This window comes from Falco naumanni, chromosome 10 (genome assembly GCF_017639655.2).
Source record: "Falco naumanni isolate bFalNau1 chromosome 10, bFalNau1.pat, whole genome shotgun sequence".
NCBI classification, from domain to species: Eukaryota; Metazoa; Chordata; class Aves; order Falconiformes; family Falconidae; genus Falco; species Falco naumanni.
The window spans coordinates 34,114,026-34,139,533 of NC_054063.1; the positions used below are offsets into that span (position 1 = coordinate 34,114,026).

Consider the following 25,508-nt stretch of genomic DNA (forward strand, 5'->3'; position numbering starts at 1 on the left):
CCTCCTGGCTCATCTCTGCTTTAATTTCTCTTGGTAAGCTGGGGTCAAGAAAATTTTTCTTTGTTTCTTTCGCATTGCAGGTAGGTGGCTCTGAGGAGCATTGCTGAAAGCAATGGGCTGTGAAGAAGGGCAAGAATTCCTCCTGTTCTTGTCCCCTACCAGCACTGCAGGGGAAACTGAAGTGTGGGTCCAGGCGTGTTAGTGGCAGAGATCAGGCTGGGCAGGGGGCAAAACCCATCAAACTTTGTTCCTTGTTCCCCAGCTGTGATCCACAGCTGGCTGAGAGCTCTGGGGACAGCAAACTTTATGGCTTGGTTACATTGTCATTCCTTAGATGTGAGATATACTTAAAAAAAAATCTTGCCCTGCAGACAGTACAACTTTAAGGCACGATCAACACAGGTATTAAAATTGACTGCTGAAGCTTTTGTAACCCCAGAGGTATTTTGGAATTGGATGCCAGCAGCACAAAGGCGATGTGAGGGCACCGTGCCTGTGACCCTTCGATTTGTACCCACCAAGAGCACAGCCCATCCCACCTGTCAGTGTGAAGAAATCACAGTGTGGCCCCGTGGTTTGTTATTTTGAGGGCTTGGACTCTAAGCACGTGGAAGGAGAGTGCTTTGAAATATTTGTGTATGACGGAAACTACATGGATGGGTGTGGGGCAACTTGCATGACTTCAGGTCCTGGCAGGTGCGGTGTCCGGCAGCGTGAGCGGTTTGCTGCCCTTAGAGGGGTGGGCACATTAAGACTTGGATGTAGGTGGGCATGGGACTGTTCAGAGCTGCTGCAGAAACCCTGTGTGTGTCTATTTATGGCTTCTTTGCTTGGAAGAGATGCTCGTTCCTCGTGCCTGAACTTTTTTTGGGAAAAAAATAGTCCCATTTCACAACTGATGAGGCAAAAGAAATTGTTGCTTCAGCCAATTAGTTACAGTTCTCTAAAATGGAACATCTTTGGCTACTCCTGGGAGAGGGCTTTCCTTCCAAAGAGTGCAACTTACTCATGGCAGTGGGGAAGGCAATACTGAAAGAAAGTAGTCCAAGGCTGGTGATTCTTGCAGAATGGAATGGAAAAAACCCACATGTTTTCCATTCACCAAATCAGGTGTTGGGTGTTTTTGCTGCTTTTCGTATTCCCATTAAAACAAGCCTTTAATGATGGGCTTGTGCCTGTATCCCTGGGACCGGTTGGCTCTGGGTGAGCTCCTGAGGAGGAGCTGGTGAGAGCAGAGGAGGTGCAGTGGGAATTAGGAGCTGCCCGGGGAGACCCTGGAGGGTTTTCAAAGGCTTTGGGATGGTCCCTGTGAGAGCAGCTCGTGGCCCTGGCAGGGCTGCTGGTGGAGGCAGGGGTCTGCCATGGCAGGGATGGGGGTCTTAGTGCTGGGGGGAGGGAGAGCAGCAAAGGAGAAGAAATGCCAGAAAAGGGGGAAGGAAAAGAGGATTGTAAAGATTAGGTCCAATTAGATACGTGCACTTTAAACATCAGATCCTATTAAACACTCCTGGTTTAAAACCAGGCCCTATTATGTGGTTGCAGCTTCCAGACAAAGTCCTGTTAAGTGAGGCTGCTTTGAAATCCAGAGCCTCAGACAGAGCCATTATGAAGATCAGGCCCTATTAAATATATTCAGTTTGAAGATTAGGCCTGGTAAAACACAGGCAGTTGAAAGCTGGTCTCCAATTATGCAAAGGCAGTTGGAGAACCAGAGCTGGAGGGGAAGAAGGGGAACCTGTGGAGCAGCTCCGTGCATCTGCAGTTCCTCACTGGTGGGACCAAGCCGCTGGCCAGCCATGGGCAGGGTGCTCGTGGCCCTGCCTGCAAGTGGCGAGTTACCCCAAATCGATGCTTCAGCGTGAAGGAAGCTAGGGTGGTCTCCAGGCTGGTGGAGACCAGAGGCTGGGGGCTTCAGGAGAGGTTGTGAGGTGATGCTTACTGGTGGGGACAAGTTTGGGGGGTTGGTCTCTTCCCCCAGATAACAAGTAACAGGACAAGAGGAAACAGCCTCAAGTTGCTCCAGAGGAGGTTTAGGTCGGATATGAGGACAAAATTTTTCATTGAAAGCGTGGTCAAGCACTGGAACAGGCTGCCCAGGGAGGTGGTGGGTCACCATCCCTGGAGGTGTTTAAAAAATGTGCAGATGTGGTGCCTGGGGACATGGGTTAGGGGTGGGCTTGGCAGTGCTGGGTTAATGGTGGGACTTGATGATCTCAAGGGTCTTTTCTAACCTGAATAGTTCTATGACTTGGGGAATGTTGCTGACTGGATCAGAGGCTTGAGAAATTGGGGCAATAAAAGGGTACCCTGCATCCCCCTGTTTTCTCTGACTTTGAGATGTGTCAGTGGGCTGTAACTACTGAACTCTTTGGACCTGGACAGGACCAAGGGCTGTGCCATGGGTGGGACAGTTGTATACATGGTGGGTAAGTCCTGGATGGCCCCAAGGTGTTTGAGTATCGAATAAGCTGTGGATTACAAGGAAATGTGGGTGCTCACCTGTCTTCTAAGACCCAAAGATCCGTGCATGGCTTGGCTTGGGGTCTGTGGTTTGGGTGTTTGAGACCCCCACTCTGAGCACCAGCCTCCCTTTCTGCTGGCCACGATGGCGCATGGGGCGGACCGGCTGGCCTGGGGCCCAGCAATGTATTTACTGTAGGACTGCCCAGTTCCCCTCTTGATTTCTTGTGTGGGCTCCATGGCTGCTCACCTTACTAATGGGCATGGTTAAGAAATACGTCTCAGTGATGGCTTGGGGGAGACAATGGGGACAGTGGTGGTGTCTGGTCCAAACCCGCTGCCCCAAGGCAGCACTCCCTTCTCTGGGGCCCTGACCCTCTGCATGAATAGCCCAGAGCTGCTGAGCAATGGCTGGAGGAGACTTGCTAATTCTTTTCCCGCAAAATAACATCTACCATCCCTCCTCATCCTTCTTCTCCACATCTTCATTGCAGCACTGTTCCTGCTCTGCTTTCATGGTGTGTGATGCACTGAAGTGTGAAGAGCGAGAAGGGTGTGCTGGGACAGGGTGAATTTTCTTCCTAGTAGCCGGGATGGGCTGCGTTCTGGATTTGTGCTGAAACCCCCCGTGATGACACAGGGGTGTTTCGCTACCACGCGGCAGCGCTCGCACAGGGCCAAGGGCTTTGCTGCCCCTCGCCCACCCCACAGCCAGCAGGCTGGGGGCACAAGGAGCTGGGAGGGGGCACGGCCGGGACAGCTGCCCCCCACTGAGCCCAGGGACATCCCAGACCGTGTGGCATCACGCTCAGCACGTAGACTGGGGGAAGGCGGAGGAAGGGGGGGACGCTCGGAGTGATGCCGTCGGCCCCCCAGCCCCCGTTACGATGGAGCCCGGCTGTCCCGGGGGTGGCTGAGCCCCGGGCTGCGGTGGGAGCGGGGAATGAACGCCTTGCTGTGCCCCGCTTGCCTCTGCGGCTTTTGCTGCAGCTGTTAAACTGCCTTTAGCTCAGCCCATCAGCTGTCTCACTTGGACCCTTCCCACCCTCTCCCCCATCCCACCCTGCCAGGGGGGAGCTTTAGAGGCTCAGTCGGCAGCTGGGGTTAAACTACAACACAGGGTCATTTCCTACTCAGTCCCCACATCATAAAGGTCAGTGAGGAGCCCCTGAGATGTTCTTGCAAACATTACTGGCATCATTGCGACTTGTTTCCAGGGGATTTATTTGGTGCTGCTTTTGGTCCTGAGCCTCAGTAGCATCAGAGAGGTTTTAATTAGTGCTGGGTGCTTTTATCTTTGATGGAGCAAAGGGATTTTGCCATTTGGATTTTTAGCATATGAAATATTAACTTAAATATATATATTTAATTTTTGTATTAAATATTATATAGCAGCACAGTATTAATATTAAAACTTTAATACAATGTAAATGTCAGAATGAGTTGTAGTGATAAAACCCAAATGAAATGTATTTACCTCTCTGTTTCACTTAAAATAGCAGAAGATTTTCAACTCAAAACAGATATTTTTTTTCTTTTCTTTTTGACAGAACTGCTGTTTCTTTGTTCTACAAGATACCATTCCATTAGAAATTGTTTTGGTTTTTTTTTTTTTTTTTTTTAACCAATTCTAATTTGCAGGACTTGAAGACCCAGGGCTTTAATGAGCACTGAGGCTAACATCTGTGGTGGTAGATGAGAGTGCTGTCAACTCTCATATCTTCTCACCCTGATCTTTCCTCTCCTACTTGTTCCTCTCCCTCCCCTGTTCTGCTCCTAGGAAGGAGAGACGTGTACCTGGCCCTGGCTGATGCTCTCTTTGCAGCAGGTGGGTACCCACAAGTGTGAGTGGGTAGATGGCAGCTCCCTGGTGGCTGGGTAATGCTCAGACAGGCTGGAGGAAACAAGCAGCCCCTTTTTCTGTAGCCTTTTCTGGGCCCAGGTGGCATGCACACAGCCCAGGGTGTTGCTCGAAAGCCACGGTGAGGATGAATTTGCTGTGTGCATGCTTGAAATCCTGCCTGGTGCACATGGTGTGCATGGTGGGGAGGTGGGGACACCAGCCCTGGGCGCGCAGGGAGGCGTGAGAGGATGCTTCAGCCCTTGCAGCGAGACTTTGGAGCAGGGATGGTGCCCTGCCCTGTCTCCTCGTGCTGTCTGGCCCTGCTCGCTTGGCTCCGTGGCAGGAGAGGGAGGAAAGAGCCCCCTTCCAACGCCCAGCTGCCTGCACTGCTCCTGCCACCTCGGCTGAACCTTTAGACCACGAGGGAAGCAGGGGTAAACTGCAAATGAAATCCGGCGAGGCTGTGGGGGAAGGTGGAGGGGATCAGGGACTGGGGGTCCCCGCTCTGCCAGCTGTGCTGTCATGGTCCGGGCGAGCAGGGTGCTGAGGGGCTGTGGAAATGCCCAAGCTGCTTGGGGTGGGCCCGTGGTGCCCAGCCTTTCCCCACCCCCACCCCCCCACCCCGTAGCTCTGCTGTATTACTGCGGCAAGCTGCAGTGGAGAGGTGCTTGGGGACCTGTCCTGCTGGCCGTATCCTCATCCCGGCTCTACTTTTGATGTCCCAGGCAGCTGTGGCGGAGGAGCCCTGTCCCATGGGAAAGGCTGCCCAGACAGGCTCCCCCTGCCTGGAGCGTGAGCTGGAGCCGCGGTGGGTGGGCGCCAGGGCTGTGCTGATGGGGCAAGCGCGGAGCGTCTTGGAGCAATACTTATGTACACAAGGCTTCCTTTTTCTCTCATCTTTTTATCTACATCCTTTTTTGAAGAAGCAGCTGATGAGAGCCCACCACTCACATCAAACCTCTATCAAGTGCATTAAAGGAAATGGTTTTGGCTTTACGGCTTGCTTTGAAGGAAGCAGTGGCAAAATGAGCTAGGAAGGCAGGACAGGCACCCCAGCTAGTGCAGCTGCATTTCCAGTGTCAGAAATTTGTTCTCTGGAGTAATTAAGATGCAGGTGTTTGAAAAGGATGCATGAGGCTGCATCATTAAGGTGCATTTTGGCTTAGCTTCTTGGCTTCTGCTGCACCCCAGGGATAGCTGCAAACTGCCCTGAATCACCTCTTCCACTCGAAACAAGTTACAGGCTTTTGGGATGGTAGGGGCAAAGGTAGAGGTGCAGAATAATTTCAAAACTTAGATCTGGACAGACCTTCTGTTTTAAATTCCTTCTCCTTATTTAATGCAATAAATCAGATGTGATGGCTTCCTGCACCAGGAACAAGATCGTGAATAAGATTATGTCCCAGGGTGGTGAGACAGCTGAGCAGGGTGATGCACAGAGGTGTTGCAGACAGGCTGAGGGTGGTGTGTTGGATGCTGAAGTGGAAGGTTAGCTGGGCTCTCCCACATTCTAGGGAATTGCTTCCTCTGTATCGGTGGGTTTGGGACCAGCATTTAATAATGGGATAGATTGCACATCATGATTGCAAATATCTTAAACAGGGAGATGTGGAAAAAATTTCATGTTTTCCTGTGTGTGAGCTATAAATTGTAGCCCTTGTGTCTAAACATGTGAAGATTAATAAAACCAAATAAAAAATGAATTCTGTTCAGCAGAGATGGTCGCTAACAGTGCACCAGCCAGCTCCTTGGGGCGGGACTGTGCTGCTTCGTGTGTGGGGTCCCTGACCTCATGGCCCTGAGGTGCATTTGCAGATGTAGCAAGTAATTAGTGTGTGTTCCCCTCCCATCCGCCTGCTAGGGAGGAGCCAGCACCCGGTGGGGCTCCCTGGTTGTTCTTGTTGGTCCCTTCCAGTGGGCACATGTGCAAACTGAGTGAGCAAATGGGCAGTTTTAGGACAGGTCAACAGAAGGACCTTTTGCTGCAGGGGGTCATTAACCTCAGATTTCCCATCCTACTGAGGGAAAGCAAAGCTGTGTATAGATTCTTTAGAGAAGTGTGGAGTCATTTTACAGCCAGTAAACTTCAAGCTTTCTAGATGTTATGTCCTCAACTGTTTTGGTGGTCATAGCTCATCTCTTGGGTGCAAAGCTGCCCACCAAGGAGGGACTCGGTGGTCTGGTGACCATGCACACAGCCTCTGGAGCACACCGGGGTCTGCAGCCCTTTGCAGCACCTGTTGTTGCTTATTTCCAATTTTTCAAATAATTTTTTTCAACTATACGACATCAAATCCTGTGTGTCTTTCTGGGAGGCTCTTCAGTGCAAACGTAGGTAGTGGGAAGGAGACTGCAGGTATGTCCTGTGGGACATGGGTGAAAACCAGGGGGTGGGATCTCAGGAGCAGAGGCAGGGCCCTGGAGCACGCAGCACTTTTGTTTTTGTAGCATCTCTTCACTGTAAAAGCATAGCAGTAATACATGTAAGGCTGAAACACGTTGTTAAGTTCAAGGAGCATTCATTCACAGCCGTGGCTCCCTGGACAGTGGAAGCAAATGCTCCTCATGGGCAAAGGGATGATGCTGCATCCAGCAGAGCACCCACTCCATGGGGATCAGCGTGCGGTGGCTGTATTTCATCATCTCGGAAATGTGGAGGAATATAAAAATCTAAGTGATAGCTGGAGTTTGATTTTTATGTTGTTTTTTTTTTTTAACAGGTGGAAGGAGAGCATTGTATTTCTTACCACTAGCCACAGAAGGGCTGAAACTAAACTGAACCCAGAAGCTGAATCTGGTTGCCACAAGCTAGGAAGACCTGGCAAGGAGGCACGGTCAGTGGGAGGGGAGGGATGGCGTGCCGGCTGCCCCAGGAGGGCACTGGGGACTGGCCCTGACTCCCCTTGCCGCAGACACAAGGGGTCTGTGTGCCAGACCCCGGCTCCCTGGGACGCGCTGTGCTGTCGGCGCGATGCTGGGTGGTACCTCACCCCGCTGCAGACCAAGCGTGGGGACTGGATGCTGCGCAGCCTCGTGGGTCTGGGCTAATGCGCCCTGCTGAGCAGCAGCCTGGCTGAAACTACTAACTAGCCAAACTGCTATTTCCTTTATGGATACTCTTTTTTTTTTTTTTTTTTTTTTAGTTCTTTTTTTTCCTTCTCTAGAGCTAACACAGGCAGTCTCCAGATGGCCCTGTGCAATGTGGGCAGAAGGAAGGGCCAAGCACCGAAGTACAGATGGGCAGGAACATTAGGATTGCCTCCAGTTTTGTACTTCGGTAGCTTTGGGGACTGCTGAGACCATCTCTGTGGCCACGGCTGCTATTTCTCTCCCAACCCGAGCAGGCACAGGCCATTCAGGACAAACCTGTACCTTCAGGAGTGCTGGTTTGCTGAGCTGATGAGAAATCCGCCTTTAAATTGGAGGCATTTGTAAGCGTGGCTTGCTGGATTTGTAAGGAAACGCTACTGAGCTGCTGTGATATTGATTTAGATATTTACCTGGGGTTTGCAGCCTCACTCCTCTTCCTTTCTGTTTGCTCTGGGGCTGTGCTGGCTCTATTGACAGAAGCCACTTCCCCGTTGCCCCGGGAAGGGGAGCTGGGTAGCGCTGGCAGGCTGCAGCGTGATCCCCTGCCGGGCTCAGAACTTCAGGACAAAGCTCATTCATGGAGCTTGGTGCAGCACAGCACTGTCCCAGCAAAGAAATTTATTTTCCTCCTTTCAGGCTCATTTTTTTGCTGTGGTGATCCGTAGGAGACAGAGTGCGCCCGCTGAAACCTCTCTGAAGTATCACCTGGCAGTCATACACAGAGAAAGCAGGGATTTGAAGGAGGTGGCAATTTTTTAAAGAAACTTCCACACTTCCCCTCTTTGCTGGGTGATGGCATCTCTCAGGACTTCATGAAGAGGAGGTGTCGTGAATGCTGATGACCTGAAAGATGCCACCACCAAGAAATTCCTTCCTCCAGACGCTGCTTCAGCATCTCTTGCTGGGCAGTAATCTCCCCAGCCCTCACCTCTTGCGCGGCACAAAGAGCTGGTGAGGCCGCTGAGCTGCTCAGGGCACTAAGCCGCATGGACAGACTTAATTCTGCTGGCTGCAAAACCCACGGCAGCTGTGGCAGCGTGTGACTGCTGACTGTGGCGAGCCCCTGTCCCCTGCCCTGTCCTCCCAGACAGGGCTGGCTTGTCACCGTGCTGCCCCCGAGCCTCGGGGGACGGGGTGCTTCACCCAGCGCCGCAGCTCCTGGGGTCTCCCCAGCCTCCCAGCCCCATCGTGGGCTGCCCTGTGCCTCCAGCGCCATGGCCAGGCTCTGCTGGGCAGCAGTTTAACCCGTGGATGGTGCATACAAAAGTCTCTCCTGATTTTCCGGAGGTGCTTCCCAGCCTGTTGGGAGCAGGGCAGACGGGATGGGATGCAGCGGGACTCAGGTCACTGGTCTGTTCCCAGCTCAGCTTTGGGGTTCCTGGATCCGTCTCAGCTCCTTGAGAGCAGTGGGACTTGTTCAGGTAGAGAAGGAGCATTTGGGGCACAGGGGGGAGAAACTGATTTTTCCCTTTTGTGAGAAAAAAGTAAATCCTCAGTGCTGGTGTGAAATGGCATAGAAAAGGAGTTGTCTGGGTTACAGGGACAGAAATACCAATTATATTAAAATGGGGTAAAATCAGGAAGGCTTTACCAGGGCCACGCGCTAACAAAACTTGCAGCTACAGGCTGTGCATGAAAGGGCTTGATTTGAATCCACAGAAACATTTTGGCTATAATAATCCTGCAGTATGCAGGCAAAACTCCTGTGGGGTCCAGTGAGAGCCTTGCTCGGGGCCTGGAGGATTTACCTTATCGATCTTTTGAAAACGTTGAAGAGTTTAAAGCCACCAGCTGACTTAGCCGGGGGAAAATGATGTGTGTCAGCAATGCTGATGCCTGCGTGTCACGGCGAGAGCCAGCACACAGCATCCCTGCAGAGGCACCAAGCTTTTTTTTTTGTCCTTTCCCATTCATGGTACAGCGAATGGAAAGGGATGAAAGCAAGAACCTATAAAGTTTCTCTCGCTACATTCTGTCTGCTCTTTTTTTTTTTTTTTTCCCCTCCTTTATTTCCTTTGCACTTGGCTGGGCTGTAAAGTCCTCTCTGTTCCCGGCTGCCCTCTGCCCTCGGTGCTCAGCAAAGATGCCAAATGGCCAGTGCGGGGTCACCGGCGGAGCATTCCCGGGACGTGCTGCGCTCTGTTAGTGGTGACCCTGCCACGTGGCCTCCCCGCAGGCCGTGCTGCTCGCTGTGTCTGCACAGGCACCGGAGCGACGTGGGAGGCGAAGCTTTTCTACAGCGCTGGGTACCGAAGTGTCCCCAGTGTGACTGCGCTGTGCTAAGGAGACAACAAGCCGGACCAGCACCTTGAGGGTCTGGGCTCCCAAAGCATTGCAGCGGGATACAGGCACACGGGGGGTTTTGGATACCAGTTAGTGCTGCAAAAAGTGGTCACTGGGGACAACATGCAGTTGTCGCTACCCTTGTTCTGGGTCGGTGGGAGGTGGCAGGCTTTGATTTTGTGCCGCTCTCTGCTGGGACTGTTTGACCCCGGGGCTGCCACAGCATGGAGCTGCCCCTGCCCCTGGCTGCGCTGTGGGATATGCCCTGGGCACCACACTGACAGCAAGATGGAAACTTGAAAAAAAAAAAATTTGCTAACCTATTTCCATTTCCTGGCTGCTGCAATTATTTTTGGGCCCCATCGCGTTCCCGCATGACCTGAGTTTTACCACTCGAGGTAATTGGATTGATGAAAACCCTTCTGCAAAAGGTTGTTTAAACCCAAAATTAAGTGGAATGAGAACTGTTGAAGAACAGCAATCTCTGATTTTCAGGATCTCCACTTTCCGAGGCGTGATGGGAAGAAGAGCCGGCCCCTGTGTGCTGTGACCCTGCGGGTGCATGGGCTCCTCACCAAAGCGTGTCTCTGCTTAGAAAATGGCACCTTTGGGAAAGCTGGAGGCAAAAGGGCATCCTGATGTGTGAGGAGCCTCCGGGGACTTGTTGGAAAATCAGTTATGAGAAGCACGCACCAGGCAGCTCAAAACACTGGGGCAGGACCAGCTGCCGAGGAAGATGTGCCTTCTGCCACACGTGCCAGCAGCTTCAAGGGAAGGATGGGAAAGAATGGTGACTGTTGATAAAAGGGGAATTCTTCATGTGCTCAGACAACACTCAGGCTATGTCCTGAAGGATAAACCTCAGTAACTCCTATGGCATTTTTTCTCTTGTGTTTCAGGTGGCCGTGGCTTTTCTTGCCATCAATCTGAACATCCGATCAGCGCGAGCCCTGCACCACTGAAACCTCAGAGACAATTTGCTGCAGCAAAACCAGAGGTTAATGGTATGTTATGGGAAAGTGGTCAGTTTTAAATTCACTGCTGTCTGATTTTGCTCTATATCCTCTTGTCTTTGTGCTGCTGCAAATAACCAGCCACTGGCTGCTCATTGCAACAGAGTCTGGCTTTCACCTGATTATTAACTTTTTTTTTTGATCTATTTTGGGGTTCTTTTCACTTCCTGGTAATTGATGCTGGGTTGCTGGGGGAAAACCATCTGTGTGACTGGGGAGATTTAGAGTCAGTAACAGAAGGGATGTTATCAGAGTCTGGTACTTTAGAAGGCTATGGTAATCCAAAGCTGATTACAGCTCGGCTGGTGCAGTGGGAAATTTGGGACATATTGGACACCGACACTTTCCAGCAGCATCAAGCAGCATGGGGCCGTCTGTGCGTGTCGGGGGCCAGGAGGGCTCTCTGTGCATGCACAGAGCAAGACAGTGACCCTTTTCCTTTGAGATCATGGCTGCTGGTCTCAGCCAAAAGAGGTGGGGGGAAAAAAAGCTAGCAAAAAAAAAAGACAAGGAGGTGGAAAGCACTGGACTTGCTCGCTGGGCTGTGGTGGGTACGTGGCCGTAAGGGTGAACGTGTCCCCAGCAAGCGCTCGTGTTCCCCTGCCATAGCACAGTCCCTGTCCAGGGCTGCTCCCCGTGGGCACAGGTCAGTGCCATGCAGCCTTCCCAAGTGTCTGGATTTATGTCCTTGGGCTTGGCCACACTTTTATGTTGCCCCCGATGAGTAATACAGCCTGTGCAAATCAAGCACATAAATTCCAGGTGTCAGAGGGAGCGATGATGTATCCCCACTGGGGCAGAGAGGCGTCTCGCTTCTGTCGTGCTTTATTAACAAATATTAGGCATTTATTCAGTTCCATAAATAAATGCCAAGGGGAGTTGCATTGGTGCTGTCCTCGGCAGAAGGGTTTGGGTCAGCACTGGGGCCGCTGGACAGAAGTGGGCTGTGACTGTGGGATGCTTTTTGTCCGTGGGGAAACCATTCACGCACGAAGCAATGCGCTGTGCCCAGCCCCATGCTGTGGTCCAACCATGCGAGGATGCTGTAGCCCATTTTGACCATGACAAACAGGATGAACCCAGTGCAGAGATGGGAAAGTTTCCCTCGGGTGCTCGCTGGGCACTTTTCTCCCCAGCAGGAGCCTTTTTGAGTGCTCCGTGCTGGCTGCTGCATCTGCACGGGGGAGAACGTGCAACACGTGAACCTTTGCGGGAGATTACAAGCTCTGCAAATTGCAGTGCGGCTCCTTCCCTTTATGCTGGGAGGGATCGGCACGGTGCCAAGGGGGGCTGTAGCAGAGGACAGCTAATCAGTGCTGCTGGTGCTTTTGTGAGCAGACAAGGGCTTGCAGCGTGCACGTGCTGCCCCGTGTCACTGCCACGACGCGGGGGTGTATCGCTGGAAAGGCAGTGATGGGGCCAGCGTACAAGTGGGATGTAAAAGACAGCAAAGACCCCTGAGACACTCCTATCCCAGCCTGCGCTCATCTAGCTGTTGTTTGGGGTGTTTATTTTTTTTAATCTGGATTTGGCTCCCATTCAAACCCCCATGTGACGGGGTGCGCCCCCGCTCAGCGCTGGCTGCGGCACCCGGCTTTGGCAGCTCTGTAGGATGGCACGCGAGGCCATGCTCAGGCTGCCCCGGATCAAACCACTATTGATTGCCACTTTGATTCCCGCTGCTTTATTTACTTGCTCAGTAATAATTTGCTTAATAAAACCCTGCTATGGTAATTACTGAGTCCCCACACCTTTTGATTTCCAATTGCATTCCCAGGCCCAAAGCCACCAGAGTTTCTGCGTTTCCCTTGAAGAACAGTCTAGGGTTTCTATCGTGTAATTTGGGGTTGTATGGGCTGACCCATTGCTACTTCATTGATAGGTACCAGTAGCAGGTGCTATCTCGGGATGCCTGGGTGGTTTGAAGAGCCCATTGGCATTGGTGTGTGCAGGGAGACCTTGTCCTGGGAAACATTTGCGTGCAAACCCCAGAGGCAGAAAAGTGGCAGCAATTCCCGGTGACGCTGATACCCCAACTGGAAGCATGGGCATAAAGCCTCAGCAAAACCCATGATGCCCTCATGTGCCTGTGTGGGCACAGGTCTTAGCCCACTGCTTGTGTAAACACCACTTGATTTATGCAGCAATGTTCCACGTGAGGAAGGCATCATCCTTCTTATTAGTGCAGCACCCAGCACGGTGGGGCCCTGGCTGTGGGCAAGCTGGCAAAGGAAATGTGAAATAATATTAATAAAAGGAAGCAGAAGTGGAGCTTGCCAGATGCAGCCACGCTGGGGGTTGTCAGGAAATGACAACACTGCGTGCAGGCTCTGTGCAAGATTAGAAAGTGTTTGGAAATTGTCCCCCTGAGTCTTTAACCAGGAATGGACAGTATGCAAATACAGTTAGTTAATCATTGCAAAATAGGGCAGGGTTTCCAGGGATGGAAGGCAATTTTATTCTTTCATTATGCAGGCTACTTGCTCTTAAATATGTTGAAGATAAATTTGTATATTTTTTTTTAATATAAAAAAAAGCAGCAAACAAAAGTGAATGCAAAGGTTTGTACCACAGAGATGCTTTCGGGGACCCTCACTGCTCCTGGGGGGATGGAGGCAGGGACCATGGGGCTGTGCTGGAGGCTCCTCTGGGCTTGGTGATGGCACAGGGTTTGTTCCCAGTTTTGGAGCTGGTGTCACCCTTCCCAGCTGCAGCTGGGTTTCGTGCCAGCTTTGTCCCAGCCTTGGCTATAAACCCCAGGGGTGGCTGTAGCCATCTCGGGGGTGATTGCCAGGCTGGGGGAGCTGGTTTGGTCCCATGGGCAGACTTGTCACACTGAAATAAGGGCACCAGCCATAAAGGTGTGCGAGCACAAGACAGGAGCTGATGGTGTCCGTTGGGCAGGGTGGCACAGCCTGGACCCCACCAACGGGAGAGATGTGGTATTTGCTAGTCTCTCATTTTCTCATTTGGTATTTTTCCTGAACTTTCTATCAGTGAAAAAAAACCCAACCACCAGCTCCTGTTTAGCCGTTTCAGTCTAATTTGGGATGAAAACGAAATGCTGAAATATTCCTCTGGCCTGAGGCGGTGTTTAGCCAGCTCTATTAATACAGCTGCATGCATATTAATAGCCGGGCTGCTGGTGAGTGGGGAGGGCGTTCAGCTACGCCTGGATCCCGCTCTGGTGGTGTGGGGCCGTGGGTGCCCGTGCCAGGCAGGGATGAGGGGTGCGATGCTGCCAGGCTGTGGCGTGCCTCCCCGCCTGCTCGGCCCTTGGGGCAGCGGCCAGCAGGGCTGGTGGCTCCGCATCGCTGGGGCAAGACACAGCATCCCCTCTGGGGTCTCGGTCCCTGAGGTGCCGGTGCCACACGGCCTCCGGGCACTGGGTAAACCCTGGCTGTGGGTGCTTTGGGTGCTTTTGGCTGGTTTGCAGCCTCTAGATGGCACTGACCCAACGCGCATGGCTCGGGAGCAGGACAGCTTCTGAATTATATCTTTTTCACTCCCTTGGGTTATTTTTGTTTTAGAATTCTGTAATAATGGATGTTCAGTTTCGGCAACGAGGTGCTGATTACAGAAATAATCGATGCCATTGAGAGAAAAGAGCCTGTCTGTGCCAGGTTCTTCCCTGCTTTCCTCCTGCGGGAGCCATGGCTGGGGCCCCTGGCCCCCAGGGGAGAGCTGAGAGGCAGGGCAGAAGGGATGCTCAGCCCCATGGGCTGGGGGGAAACGTTCTCCTGGATGCCTTCTTCCTTCTCTCCATCCCTGTCACACCGGTGTGAAATGCCCTGTATAAGAAGGCAGCAGCACAGCGCACACCCTGGCAGGGTCCTTGGCTTCAGGAGAAGCCCTGTTCTGCTCTCAGTTATTCCTAGTAACAGCTTTGCTCTCTAAATCCCATTTTGTGCTTATTTCTACATCCCTTGAGTCAGGCAGTGAGAATCTGCCTTAAACCCTGGAGCAATGTGAGATCTGTGGAGCTCAGGGATGCACCATGGACCAAAGGTGTGAGAAGAGGAGAGGGAAAATTCCCAGTCCTGCTTGGCCAGCTACGGAGGATAAAATGCTCCAGTTTGCGTGGGAATGGGGTGCATAATGGTGCCTGGTCCCTGAGCAGCCCCATCCTGTTTCCGCCCTGAGGCATCCATGCCCCCAGCATCCTCCTCCTCCCCTGCAGGGATGGGGATGCGCTTTTCCCACCATGGGGTTAAACGCTGGGGAAGACTTTACAAGGAGACCCAGAGGTGTGGGGTGCTACAGGGACTTTAACCACTGGCAGCTATCAGAAAGGAGGGTCACAGCTGCAAAGACTGGAGGGTGGTGGGGGGTCACCACGGGCCCCTCTGTAGAGCAGGAGGGTCTTGGTCCCTTGCAGCCTCCCTCCCCTGTGGGACTGAACGCTGCTTCAGCCGGGGGGATTACTTATCTGATGGAAGATAAAGCCCCCAAGGTCACCCTGGCTGAAAGGCTGCTTACACTCCCTCCCAGGAAATAATCAGAACATTTTTGATAACGTTTTGCCTGACCTTGTGGATAAAAATGTGCGGAGAGGCAGAGTGGGGATGGGGCTGCTCAGGGCCGGAGTGTGGCAATGGAGCATCTCTCCAGAGTGTCTGTCTGGGATCCTGTGGCGGTAAAGAAGGGTTAATGGCCTGTCCCACAATATGCCTTTGTAGGTATTTGAAGACCGGTGTGATTTCCTACTATGTTTGCTGGGCAGCTTGAAGGAGTGTATTTTATATCTATATATTTGTCTGTATGAGTACATATTTGTTCATATTTCTTAATATTCTGCCATAAGCTGCCTAAAGGACAGTGTGGCATTATTTAAGCTTTATTTAAAGGACAAGTCAGGGGAGATTTCTGGGAAATTTGGGCTATTCCCCACGCAGCGAGGGAGGAGAATAGTTAATTCCCTCCTTTCCAGCACAAATTAGCAAATGTGTGTTGCCTGAGCAGGAGGGAATACAGTTTGGTTGGGAAACTTGTATAATGTAGGAAGCAGGTCTTCTCCCAGAGACAGCCATCCTCGCTGCCCTGATTTCTTGGAGGTGCCTGTGTCACTACGTCTGGGTCCCTTGCTGGGATGTACCCCTGAAGCAGCTTCCCAAAATGCCTGGGAAAAAGCAAATTTAAACCTGTGGCCACGCTCGTAGTTGGTGTTGTGTTGGGAGGGCTCCCCAGTGAGAGAAGCAGTAGTGGGTGCTTAAAAAATGAGTAGAGGAGGGTTAAAAACTACGTGTGGCTTGCAAGGCGCCTTTGCCCTTTCCTGTAAGAGGGAAAGAAGAGGACGAGCACGTTCCGGTCTCCCCTGCTGCCTCCTGCCAGCACTGCAGTAAGGATGGGCAGAGCTGGGGCGAGGGGGGCCCTGGCTGCTCCTGTGGGAGGGGGGCTGGGGCTGGGGTGGCAGTGGGGAGCACTGATTGAGGTTAAATCCCCACTTAGGAATGGGTTGCTACCAATCCCATGGTGTCCTGAAGGGGAAGATCTGTGCGAGTTATGTGAAAGCCTCTTGGTTTTAAACCCCATCCCATGCACTTTGGGAAGGTCTGATGGGATTTTATCTCTTGGAACTGGCGTTATTGCTTCCAGCAAGGAAGAGTCACTGAAATGCACATTTTCAAAGAGATTTTGGGAAGGGTCATAATGTCATTGAAAGAAAGATGAATGTTTGGTTTGGATGAGGGCTCATAAATTGGCTGGGGGACGGGTGCTTCTACTGGGAAATACGGATGTGGGTAAGACATTCGCACAATCTTCTATTTGCAGAGTTATCAAAGCTTCCAGAAATGTTGCTTTTAGGACTTGCAGCATGTATTTAACTCTTGCTTCAGCAAACGTTTCTGGCTTTTATTCTTATTTGCTAAATAGTTGGCGTGCTTGGGAAGCTCGAAGGAAAGGGGTGGACTTGCTGCATGTCCTGTTGCAGGAATATGGAGCTCAGGTCCCCATTCCGGTCCTGGTAAGACCCTGTTTGCTCTCCTGACTTCCAGCTCTGATTTTTTTTCAAGGTTTTTCTTGTCCCTGAAGAAAACCACATGGACGCAAGGTTTCAGGAGAAAAAAAACCCTCAGATTTTCTTTTTTTCTTGCCCCTGTCATAAACGGTGAGTGTCCTCTGTGTGGTCCCACCACCCCCTTGACACGGCAGCAGCTGCTTGGTTACTTGCAGGACAGAGTGTGAGAATTAGCTTTAAATACCGGTTGGAAGCAACCCGGGATCTATGGTTAGCTCATAATTCTGCGCAACCAAGGGTTCAGGGAAACAGCAGAAGCAAAGGGGTTCTCCAAGCTGCCCAAACAGTGGGCAGTTTTGGGGCAGGATGGCAATGGCAAGGCTTTGCATTCCTACACGTCCCCTGGGGAGGAGGGAGCAAGGTCTAGTGCCCTGGACTCACACAGAGAAAATAAATCCTCTAGCCACAGGGAGATAAAGATGAGGAAAATCAATCCAGAGAATTTATAATGAATAGTAAATAAGCTAACATGGGCTAGCTGTCTACGTAGGTATACAGCTTCATCAAGAGGTGCTGGTGACATCCTGATAATGGCTTGCATTTAATAACAGGATTTAACGCCCCCGTAAAGGGAGCAGGCAGTCATCTGTTGTCAGGACTGCGAGGTAGTTTTCTTGTATTACACTTTCACAAATTGCTTGTGAAATAAGGGCAGGCAGTGGCGGAGTGAGACGCCGTCCCTTCCTGCTCCCTGGCTGCCACGGATGTGCGGAGGGCAAGTGGCTTCGCCTGGCTGTGGCAGGTGTTGGGGGCCAAAATCCCTCCCTGACCTCGTGGTGGGGCATTGCCCTGACCCAAAAGCAGTGCGTTGGATGGCGTGGCTGGGGCTCCGGGGCAGGCTCTGGCCGTGAAGCAGAGCCTCGCTGGGGCTGTGCTGTGCACCCTCGAGGTGATGATGCTGCTCTCGTGGGGATGCTCTCGGACCCGTTCCCAGGCTGCACAGCCACAGACCCCTGCCCGGCCGGAGCGGTGCTGGCTGGGCGCTCAGCTCGGCAGCACAGCCCATCTCCCGTGATTCCAGGTTTCCCACCGCATGGCAGCCCCGCCGTGCCCCAGGATGCTGTTGCAGATGGCTCTGCTTCCCTGGAAACTCTGCATGCTCTGGATGTGCAGACATCCTCTGGAGCCCAGTGGCAGGCGGGCTGTCAGTGGGGGGGCACAGCTCGCACCTCCTCCCCAAATCCCGGCTCAGCAGCCGGCAGGCTCCCGGGGCAGAGGGGAGGAGAGCTGCATGGCAAGGCTGTTCACAGGCTGTATCAAAGGGTCTGTTGATATCATGGTAACCACAGGGGTGAAACTTGATTAGCTGGGGTTGTGATCAATAATTAATGATGGTTATTTATTATTTGTTAAGTGCCGACACTGTGTTCGCTTCCAGATCCCCCAGTGGATGTATAGCCTTCTTCGGCGTCCCTGAGTTGTATTTTTATACTGCTTGTAGGTCACAAAAGATTTCACAGAAAGAATATTTTAAAGAAGTGTGATACTTTGTACAGAGAGAACAGAAACATCCCACTGCTGTAAAATTTGCTGTAACTAGGGAGAAAATTTCTCTTCTTTTTCCTAGTAGTTTGATTTCAGGACAGCTCTTGGACAGTTCAGGATGGCATAATCCATGGGTCAGAAGTCGGTAAAGGAGTAGTGCAAGTTCATTTCTGCAGCTTCCTTGCTTCACATGAAGCCGGAGCTGTGCTGAGTGCATCAGAGCAAAGAGAAGTGAGATGTAATGCAGCTGGATTTTAAAAGATTTGAATAATTTAGTTGGCTGGGTCACAGGCAGAACGTGCTACTTGTACCTCTGAAGCTGTGTTAATGCCTGAGGGCTGCGATTCACCCCGGGGCAGGAGGTGGGGGAAGGTCCTTGGCTTTCCTTTGGCTGTGCAGAGGGATACTGGTACGTGTGGTCCCTACTGGCAGCCTGCAGTGGGTGTGGGTGGGGGAAGAGGTGCCACCGAGGGGGGTTCAGCTCTCAGGAGAGAGAGGTCTGTGCCTTCAGTGTGACTCTGTACAATGGCAAGGGATTCAAAAAAAAGAGGGCAACAAGAATGGGCAGAGAGACCAGGTGGTGGTGACAGCAGGACAAAATACTTAATGGTTCAGGAACTGAAGTAGATGCAATAGTTTGCATGCCCACCTGAAAACCCAGCTGCCTCTGGGCACCCTGCACTGGTGGGAACAGCTTATGGTGGGCAGGGAGGGAGCTGCTCTGGGTGCCCCTCACGAAAGCGACTTCCACCGTGCCCAGCACCATCACCTCCCTCCTCAAGCATCGGGGGAAACCCATGCTGGGGAAAAAGCAAATCAGCTGGGATTTGCCATTCAGGACTTTGTAGACCCCTTCCTAGAGGTCTTCCTAGAGGTACCCTTTAGGCATCTAGACTACGGACCCCCTTTAGAGACCCCTTCCCAGAGATCCCTCAGCTGCCCTGGGGGATGACAGCTTGCTGGTAGCAGAAGAGACAGGGAAGTGCCTGTGGGGACTGGGGACCTGGGGACCTCACCAGTGGAGCTTCCATCCTCTACTTCAGTGTACTAGCTCGTGTTTTATTTTAATGAACTTAGCAGCCTTTTAAAGCTAATTATATTTCTCGCTCTATTACTCCAAGAGATTACAGAACCTCTACTAATTTCTGACCTAGATGTAACTCCAGCCAAATGCCCCCAGCAAAGCAAGGCCCGTGCCCCCCAGTGCCCACGGGAGCTCCCTGCATGATGTGCAGGGCAGGGGGTGCCCCCGCAGAGCCCGGCAGCACCCGCTGCCACGTGTATATATGGGTTATCTGGGTTAGAACCTGCCACCCATGCTCCCCGGAGCACTGCCCAGGCTCGCTGCCACCGTCCCCTCGTAGCAGCCCGTCTGCTCTGTGGCTGCCTCGTAAATCCCTCCCGTCCCTCGTGCCCCCCGTTAATGCTGCTGTGCTTTACTTTCACTCTGGGCTTCACAGTGTTGGCATAAAGTGGCGGGCGCTCAAGTATGGACGGTGTGTGATGGATGTAGCCACGTGGCTTTGGAACAGATGAGCGTTTTGTGTCGGTGATATTTGTTGCTCTCTGATGGCAACAAATCAAAATTTTAAGCAAACTAGATACTATATGGCCCTATGGTTATCTTGCTGGTCCTGGTGACTTGAACAAATCACTTCAGCTTTGTGTTTGTGTGGTTTTGTTTCTTGTTGGTTTTGTTGTTGTTGTGGTTTTTTTTTTTGCTTGTTTTGTTTTGGTTTTTTTTTTTTTTGAGAGAAACCCTTGTTACCATCCTGTCCCAGCCTTGTGTCGCATGGAGTGGTGGAGTTAATCTCCTCTTGCTATAGAGAGAGAAGATGGGATGTAAGGAGCTTTATTTGGTATGGAAACACTCTCTAGTTAATCCCTGTTTAGATGCAACAAGAAAGAGCATGAAGGGTTAATGAACCCTCCCCAGAGAGATTAGTCTGGAATTTTTAAGGCTTCTTTAGTCTTGCAACATTTATTGAAGGTTCTTTTTTTGTTTTATCGTTGTAATGCTCCATTCAAAGAAATCCCTTCTGGAGAATTCTTTCAATTTGGTCTCCAGCACAGAAATAAACTGGCTTATCTGAGATCTTTTAATATCATATTCGGTGCTTTTAATAAATGTGAATTTCATCAGTGCCTTTTTTTCTTTTTCTTTTTTTTTCTTTTTTTTTTTTAACTGGCAAGATAATTTAATATTAACACATCACACCTTATCACCCAATAACACTTAGTCCCTGTAATCTTATGACAGGCTAATTTCTGTAGCAACATCCCCTGTGTCAAATCTGCTCCATTCCATTACTACCCCAGCTGCTCATGAAGCCTAAGTTGGTAATGAATATTCTGGCTCCTAAGCTTTTTATCTAAGGATTATGAAATGAATTTGGAGTTTAGCTTGAGGGAGTTACAGCTTCATTTTGCCTAGTGCAGTGCGTTCGTATCGTTGGAATAAATCGTAGGGGTTTTTTATGCTAAAAATGTAAGATGGAGAGCCAAAAATATATATATGTGCAAAATCCCCTGGATGGGCTGGGGTATTAAGTGCAGGATTTGAGAAAAAGGGTTAATTGAAAAGAAAGATGGGGAGATGGGGAGAAGCCGATGCCTGGCTCCCGGGGAGAGCGGCGGGGTCGGTGCTCTCGCACTTTGCAGGGTCTCTCCCATGGGCAGTGTTGATGGGGATGAGGTGGCGGTTTGAGCTGGGGGAAGGAGAGCGTTGGTCTTCGCTCTTTTAGGTGGGTCATGTGCCAAGGCAGCCATGGTGGGGACCCCGTCCTGTCCCCATTGCGCGGTGTGTTGGTTCTTCTCCCTCCTGCCATTCTTGACTGCGATGCTAACAGCTTTCACTTAATTTAATATGTGCAGCTCAGAAGGCTGAAGATGAGGTGAGCTCATTTGGCATAATTATTGGATGTGTCAGGAATGTGAAATCCGAGGCAGCGTAACTGTCCTGGAGCCATCACACCTCCGACAGCCTGTCGGCTGTTGATGCTGCAAGGATGGGAAATGCACCTGCTTCCTCAAGCAGAAAATAGACTGTTAAAAAAATCAGTGAAGGCTAAACCGCTATCGTGTTTTTTATGTTTAGCATATGCTCCCCATCCCTGCTCCACTGCCCCTTCCGCGCAGCTCCTCACTCGGCTCCCGCAGGCCCCTTGCCGTGGTGCCGGGGTGGGTGATGCCACCCGGGGCGGGTTGCGGTGATGGGGGGCTGTGAAACGGGGGCAAGCTGCAACGGGAGTCTCTCCCACGTGCCCGCCTGAACGCAGCTCTGATCACACGCTCGTGGAGGAGCTGTTGGTGCTCTTGCTGATGCGCAAAACTCTTCCTGGGGTGGGAGAGAGGGTAAAGCAATGTGCCACACCTAGGCTGTGTGCTCGAGTCAGGGACTGGGGCATCCTGGGCTGTCCCCATCCCCTCCTGCCTGTCATGGGCAGCTGAAAGCCAGTTGTTCCAGGGAATCTGCAGCTACTGCTCCATAGCTATTGTACAAAGCTGCTAAAATGTGGCTGTTGTGAGCAAAGGTGGGTGCCTGTTTCATTTTTGTCTGATTTCTACCTGGGTCACTTTGCTACTCCCCACTTTCTCTTCTGAAAATCCCATCCTCTCAGTGAATCTCCCATCCCTGCCTCCCTGGCACATACTCTGGTGTGGTCAGACAAGTCCCTAGCCCAAGGCCTGAGGGGGACAGCTTTGATGGGCTCAGTGGTGCCTTTTCAAAGCTTCAGAGCAGACTTTTCCAACATCTCTCTGCCGGAGATGCCACCAAAAAGGAAATAAGTAGGCAGCCTTGGGATGCCCATGTCAGACAGCAGTGGGTTTCGGCAGGAGGCAATGGGGGGGTGCCTACCCCAGTTACACTGGGGAAGCGGGAGGGTGTTACCTGGCTCAGTCCTGCCCATCCACACTGCAGTGCCAAAACTCACCCGCTGCCCGCCTCTCCCTTCCTCAATGAATGCCGAATAATAAATTTGACGAAAAATAATTACCTTGCCATAAATTGGGTATTAGCATATGAATTAGAGTTTAACATATGAAAGGGCTTTTGATGCCGCATAACATTAATATAGAAAATGACCGTAACAGAATAACAAATTACACTTTAAAAGTCAGCTCCATTGAGCCCGGCTGGCATCGCGACAGTGGCACAAGGATGCCTGAGCTGGCGGGAGGGGGAGGCTGGGAGCGGGGGGCATCACTGCTGCCCCCCTGGAGCAGGCTGGCCCCAGTATTCGGTGCTGCACTGTGCCAGCCTCGAGCTTCGGGGCTGCCTTTGCCCTGTTATGGTGGAGCTAGAGGCAATTTGTGCAGGTAATCCCCTCCCATTTATTTTCTGCCACTTGCTTCTCATTTATTTGGGCAAGTGGTGGTTTTTTTTTGGTCCATGACTTCCATCCAGGGTGATCTTTTTTTACCTGTGGCTTTTTTCCGCTGGAGTTTTAAATATCCTGGCCAGGCTGGCTTTCAGCTGCATCATATCCAGGACTGAGAGGACTTAAGACAGCTGTTGAGGCATGTTGTGATGCTGTTAAAAACAACCTGTGGAAATAAATTATTATTCACAAGCAAAAAGTTTTCTAGGACAGAGTTCAGCTGGTAAAGGCAGGCCAATTATTTTCTGAGGGGATGCAGGGTTGGGGAGAGAATACCAAGCCCTTACTAGAATATGAGAAGTATGAATGCAATTAAACGCGGTTTGGGCAACAGCAGCTCAGGGAGCTGCCACTCATGGTGCTGAGCTGCCACGTGGGCTCTGTGCGTGTCTTGGACCAACCCAGCTGCAAAAACAAGGTCTTGGCTTAAGTTGCCTTCCCTAAAGTTTAAAGTCAATACATTTTCCCTTGTATTTGGAGCAAGAGAAATCAACTGACGAAGAGCAGCCCACTGAAATGCCACAATGTGTTTGCATGCCGTCAGGCATACCACCCAATGCAGAAGGTCTCGGAAAATATGAGTTGGAAAGCTTGAAGATTCTTTTTCCAGTCAAATAACTGGAAAAACGCCACAGCACAGCTCTGCAGGGAGGAGCGCAGGGTGGTGGTAGGCAGCAGCACCTCTGAGCTACACATTCCCTACGGGCAGTTTTGCTTTGCCACCAGAACAGTGTCTGTACGGCGGGGAGGACCATGGCTTGCGTGGTTTCTGTAGGAGAGCAGGAGGTTGTCTAGCCAGCAGCAGTGTCTAGCCACACTTTAGAGGTAGAAATTGGAGATACTGGTATTTTCCTGCACCTCTGGCAGAAGAGCAGGGCTGGTTCTGTGCCCTGCACACAGTGGGGGGCCGTGAGGCTGGATGTGGTGCTGGTGCTTTCACCCTGACTTGTGAACTGGCGGTGCAGCTGCGGGAATCGCAGGCGAGCAGTGCCGGTCTGGGCTGCGTGTCCGTGATGAAATCCTGCTGGTGGCCTGGGGCAGCGTGGGCAGCAAGAGCTGCCACTAACAGGCAGGAGAGGCAAAGCCGGGGAGGGTTGCAAGGGTCTTGGAGAGCAGGACTAGGGTTCGAAACGGTGGGGGAGTTAGCTGCATCTGCAGATGCATGGCTAGCGGTTTTTCTCCCCCGACCGCCACTTTTCTCCAGAGCCAGACAGTGCTTGAGTCGATGCTGTGCTCCCAGTCTCAGGGAGTGAGAGATCTTGTAGAACAGTATCATGTGGGTGGGGGTGCATGGTAGAGAGGGGACTGCAAAGCCCCCAGACCCAACCTTTTGCCTTCAAAACTTTGCTTCCTTGCTGCAATCCTGCAATGTGCGATTGAGCTCTCCACTGCCTTTGGTTCTGTTCCAGATTCCTCAAGAAGCCCCCAAGATGTTTACCATTTCCAGGGAAATCCCTGCATTTCTTAATCCCTGCAAGGTTCTCTGCCACACTGTCACCTCCCTTGCAGATGTCAATCCCTTTCCAGCACTGGGAACTCTGTCTTTGCAATGTGCAGAGCGCTCCACGCTGGCCTGGGTCCGGTCCCGATCACGAGAAGTGCATGGCTGTCCATATTCTGTCTCTGGTTTGTTTTTTTGTCTTTTTTCTTTTTTGTCTGTGAGCAGACAACCCTCGGGTTGTACCTATGCCTAAGATAGTAACATGATTATACCTTCCCAGCTGCTGTCCATAAATGCTCTTGCCATGAGTGCCAATTAAAATAAATGCAGATTATTGGGAATTTAAAGGACAAATAGATCGCTTTTTGTCTAAATATCAGCCTGGATGCTGGGGCCATTAAGGTGTTTTGCATTAGTGCCTGCATTTATGACCTGTATCGGTTCCTTTTAGCAGGGAAAGAGCCTCAGCCTTGTTACAGGAGCAGGCAGGCAATCATGGCCCAGGGTTTTTTCTGGGCTGGCTGCTGCAGCCAAGGGGGACTGAGGGATTTTGCTGCCCTGAGCAGTGAGCTTGCTTTGGATGGAAGGGCAGAGAGGGCTGCCTGCTCTGATGGCTCAGCAAGCAAACACTAATCTAAAGAGCTTGCTCTAAATTCACAGCCAGGCAGAGCAAGTCAAATAGAGACAACCACGCTCTGCCCTGAGGGTTAACTACTTGCTGCTGAAATACTAATTGCAGTGAATTGTGTCCCTCGATTATAGCAAAGAGGGTTTGCTTCCTGCGAGGGTGCAGGGGGAGGGAGGGAGAAGCCCTGATCCTCTCAAAGGAGCTTTCTGCTAATCGGCTGAGAGGTGGGAGGGTTTGGGAGACTGATAATGAGAGGTGAGCATCCTTCACCAGCCTGTAACTGGTATGTCCCTGGTCATCCAAAGCACCCCTTTGCCTTGGGTGCTCATGGGTCCCTAGCTGGCCCAGGCTGCCTGCTGTCAGGGTGGGCTGAGGTGTCCATGGCCATCGCAGGCGGCTTCTCCTGGGGTCTTCCGTAACCGCCTTGGCCACGTTGCCTATGGTGAAAATCACCATCACTTGGGGTCACTTGGTGCCTTTTTGAGGGTCTGGATTTCCAGTGAGACCCTGTGGACACAGGACAGCCGGAGCTGTGGTAGCATCATCATCCAACGGGCTGGGTTCAAACTTCCCTTTCCTTCCTTCAGGCAACTATTTTAATTAATACTGTGATATTACTAATAAAAAGAGGGATTTCACACTCTCACCAGCTTTGGGAATCTATTGTTCAGGCTGTTTACCTCCCTTTTTTTGTTCTGAGGAATGATTAATTGTCTCCTTGGACAAGGTTGTCCTCTAAATTATACTAAATTGGTCGTAATTTATGTAATATTTCTCACTTCATACAGTAGCAATCTGCTGTTTACAGATCCTCCTGCCAGACACTGCTTTTGGGGATGCTCAGCTCCGTGGCTGAGCCGTCCT

The 25,508-nt window shown here is 51.5% G+C and overlaps 1 long non-coding RNA gene across 2 annotated transcripts in view; it reads left to right on the top strand.

Moving 5' to 3' along the window:
• Nucleotides 1–25,508, top strand: part of LOC121095095 — a 40,021-nt gene that overhangs the window by 2,629 nt on the left and 11,884 nt on the right. For both annotated transcript variants that reach the window (XR_005830012.1, XR_005830013.1), the window contains exon 2: nt 10,576–10,680. This is a non-coding gene — a long non-coding RNA (uncharacterized LOC121095095). The remainder of the gene's footprint in view (nt 1–10,575; nt 10,681–25,508) is intronic.